The 3,335-nt window shown below is 43.0% G+C and overlaps 7 non-coding genes and 2 pseudogenes across 7 annotated transcripts; all 9 read right to left on the bottom strand.

The window, feature by feature from the left end:
- Positions 1–212: 212 nt before the first annotated feature.
- Positions 213–331, bottom strand: LOC121841991. Its single transcript, XR_006080859.1, has one exon. It is a non-coding gene; the product is annotated as a 5S ribosomal RNA (ribosomal RNA).
- A 242-nt stretch (positions 332–573) lies between these two features.
- On the bottom strand, positions 574–692 carry LOC121841990. The gene has a single exon (XR_006080858.1). It is a non-coding gene; the product is annotated as a 5S ribosomal RNA (ribosomal RNA).
- A 242-nt stretch (positions 693–934) lies between these two features.
- LOC121841997 lies at positions 935–1,053 on the bottom strand. The gene has a single exon (XR_006080863.1). It is a non-coding gene; the product is annotated as a 5S ribosomal RNA (ribosomal RNA).
- Positions 1,054–1,295: 242 nt separating this feature from the next.
- On the bottom strand, positions 1,296–1,414 carry LOC121841996. The gene has a single exon (XR_006080862.1). It is a non-coding gene; the product is annotated as a 5S ribosomal RNA (ribosomal RNA).
- A 242-nt stretch (positions 1,415–1,656) lies between these two features.
- LOC121841995 lies at positions 1,657–1,775 on the bottom strand. The gene has a single exon (XR_006080861.1). It is a non-coding gene; the product is annotated as a 5S ribosomal RNA (ribosomal RNA).
- A 241-nt stretch (positions 1,776–2,016) lies between these two features.
- Positions 2,017–2,135, bottom strand: LOC121841993 (annotated as a pseudogene).
- Positions 2,136–2,381: 246 nt separating this feature from the next.
- Positions 2,382–2,500, bottom strand: LOC121841994. The gene has a single exon (XR_006080860.1). It is a non-coding gene; the product is annotated as a 5S ribosomal RNA (ribosomal RNA).
- Positions 2,501–2,742: 242 nt separating this feature from the next.
- Positions 2,743–2,861, bottom strand: LOC121841992 (annotated as a pseudogene).
- Positions 2,862–3,109: 248 nt separating this feature from the next.
- Positions 3,110–3,228, bottom strand: LOC121841989. Its single transcript, XR_006080857.1, has one exon. It is a non-coding gene; the product is annotated as a 5S ribosomal RNA (ribosomal RNA).
- Between the last annotated feature and the right edge of the window lie 107 nt (positions 3,229–3,335).

The following is a 3,335-nucleotide window of genomic DNA, read 5'->3' as shown; positions in this document are numbered from 1 at the left end:
AGGAAGTCTCCCATCCAAGTACTAACCAGGCCCGACCCTGCTTAGCTTCCGAGATCAGACGAGATCAGGCGTACTCAGGCCGGTGTGGTCGTAAGCGAGAAACTATCTCTTGGTGCACTATGTAAAGTGAAAGTGAGTCTGATTAAACTTATTTCAAAGCAAGGGCACATATTTCAGCCTTGTGGGAATAAACGGACAAAGAGTTGACAAAAAGCTTACAGCACCTGGTATTCCCAGGAAGTCTCCCATCCAAGTACTAACCAGGCCCGACCCTGCTTAGCTTCCGAGATCAGACGAGATCAGGCGTACTCAGGCCGGTGTGGTCGTAAGCGAGAAACTATCTCTTGGTGCACTATGTAAAGTGAAAGTGAGTCTGATTAACAGCTGTTGCATTTTCACCATTTAGATAAGCATCTTTGTGTCACTCAAAAAGTGGAAGAAATTGCATATACTGCAGCCATAATTTGTAGCACAGATTGTTGGATGAAATACAAACTAAACTTGCTTACTTATTTCAAAGCAAGGGCACATATTTCAGCCTTGTGGGAATAAACGGACAAAGAGTTGACAAAAAGCTTACAGCACCTGGTATTCCCAGGAAGTCTCCCATCCAAGTACTAACCAGGCCCGACCCTGCTTAGCTTCCGAGATCAGACGAGATCAGGCGTACTCAGGCCGGTGTGGTCGTAAGCGAGAAACTATCTCTTGGTGCACTATGTAAAGTGAAAGTGAGTCTGATTAACAGCTGTTGCATTTTCACCATTTAGATAAGCATCTTTGTGTCACTCAAAAAGTGGAAGAAATTGCATATACTGCAGCCATAATTTGTAGCACAGATTGTTGGATGAAATACAAACTAAACTTGCTTACTTATTTCAAAGCAAGGGCACATATTTCAGCCTTGTGGGAATAAACGGACAAAGAGTTGACAAAAAGCTTACAGCACCTGGTATTCCCAGGAAGTCTCCCATCCAAGTACTAACCAGGCCCGACCCTGCTTAGCTTCCGAGATCAGACGAGATCAGGCGTACTCAGGCCGGTGTGGTCGTAAGCGAGAAACTATCTCTTGGTGCACTATGTAAAGTGAAAGTGAGTCTGATTAACAGCTGTTGCATTTTCACCATTTAGATAAGCATCTTTGTGTCACTCAAAAAGTGGAAGAAATTGCATATACTGCAGCCATAATTTGTAGCACAGATTGTTGGATGAAATACAAACTAAACTTGCTTACTTATTTCAAAGCAAGGGCACATATTTCAGCCTTGTGGGAAAAAACGGACAAAGAGTTGACAAAAAGCTTACAGCACCTGGTATTCCCAGGAAGTCTCCCATCCAAGTACTAACCAGGCCCGACCCTGCTTAGCTTCCGAGATCAGACGAGATCAGGCGTACTCAGGCCGGTGTGGTCGTAAGCGAGAAACTATCTCTTGGTTCACTATGTAAAGTGAAAGTGAGTCTGATTAACAGCTGTTGCATTTTCACCATTTAGATAAGCATCTTTGTGTCACTCAAAAAGTGGAAGAAATTGCATATACTGCAGCCATAATTTGTAGCACAGATTGTTGGATGAAATACAAACTAAACTTGCTTACTTATTTCAAAGCAAGGGCACATATTTCAGCCTTGTGGGAAAAAACGGACAAAGAGTTGACAAAAAGCTTACAGCACCTGGTATTCCCAGGAAGTCTCCCATCCAAGTACTAACCAGGCCCGACCCTGCTTAGCTTCCGAGATCAGACGAGATCAGGCGTACTCAGGCCGGTGTGGTCGTAAGCGAGAAACTATCTCTTGGTGCACTATGTAAAGTGAAAGTGAGTCTGATTAACAGCTGTTGCATTTTCACCATTTAGATAAGCATCTTTGTGTCACTCAAAAAGTGGAAGAAATTGCATATACTGCAGCCATAATTTGTAGCACAGATTGTTGGATGAAATACAAACTAAACTTGCTTACTTATTTCAAAGCAAGGGCACATATTTCAGCCTTGTGGGAAAAAACGGACAAAGAGTTGACAAAAGCTTACAGCACCTGGTATTCCCAGGAAGTCTCCCATCCAAGTACTAACCAGGCCCGACCCTGCTTAGCTTCCGAGATCAGACGAGATCAGGCGTACTCAGGCCGGTGTGGTCGTAAAACTGCGAGAAACTATCTCTTGGTTCACTATGTAAAGTGAAAGTGAGTCTGATTAACAGCTGTTGCATTTTCACCATTTAGATAAGCATCTTTGTGTCACTCAAAAAGTGGAAGAAATTGCATATACTGCAGCCATAATTTGTAGCACAGATTGTTGGATGAAATACAAACTAAACTTGCTTACTTATTTCAAAGCAAGGGCACATATTTCAGCCTTGTGGGAAAAAACGGACAAAGAGTTGACAAAAAGCTTACAGCACCTGGTATTCCCAGGAAGTCTCCCATCCAAGTACTAACCAGGCCCGACCCTGCTTAGCTTCCGAGATCAGACGAGATCAGGCGTACTCAGGCCGGTGTGGTCGTAAGCGAGAAACTATCTCTTGGTGCACTATGTAAAGTGAAAGTGAGTCTGATTAACAGCTGTTGCATTTTCACCATTTAGATAAGCATCTTTGTGTCACTCAAAAAGTGGAAGAAATTGCATATACTGCAGCCATAATTTGTAGCACAGATTGTTGGATGAAATACAAACTAAACTTGCTTACTTATTTCAAAGCAAGGGCACATATTTCAGCCTTGTGGGAAAAAACGGACAAAGAGTTGACAAAAAGCTTACAGCACCTGGTATTCCCAGGAAGTCTCCCATCCAAGTACTAACCAGGCCCGACCCTGCTTAGCTTCCGAGATCAGACGAGATCAGGCGTACTCAGGCCGGTGTGGTCGTAAACTGCTTTGAGAAACTATCTCTTGGTGCACTATGTAAAGTGAAAGTGAGTCTGATTAACAGCTGTTGCATTTTCACCATTTAGATAAGCATCTTTGTGTCACTCAAAAAGTGGAAGAAATTGCATATACTGCAGCCATAATTTGTAGCACAGATTGTTGGATGAAATACAAACTAAACTTGCTTACTTATTTCAAAGCAAGGGCACATATTTCAGCCTTGTGGAAATAAACGGACAAAGAGTTGACAAAAAGCTTACAGCACCTGGTATTCCCAGGAAGTCTCCCATCCAAGTACTAACCAGGCCCGACCCTGCTTAGCTTCCGAGATCAGACGAGATCAGGCGTACTCAGGCCGGTGTGGTCGTAAGCGAGAAACTATCTCTTGGTTCACTATGTAAAGTGAAAGTGAGTCTGATTAACAGCTGTTGCATTTTCACCATTTAGATAAGCATCTTTGTGTCACTCAAAAAGTGGAA

This window comes from Oncorhynchus tshawytscha, unplaced genomic scaffold (assembly GCF_018296145.1).
Source record: "Oncorhynchus tshawytscha isolate Ot180627B unplaced genomic scaffold, Otsh_v2.0 Un_contig_1889_pilon_pilon, whole genome shotgun sequence".
In the NCBI taxonomy this organism is placed as follows: Eukaryota; Metazoa; Chordata; class Actinopteri; order Salmoniformes; family Salmonidae; genus Oncorhynchus; species Oncorhynchus tshawytscha.
The sequence above is the reverse complement of the archived record's forward strand: the minus strand, read 5'-3'. Positions and strand labels throughout refer to the sequence as shown.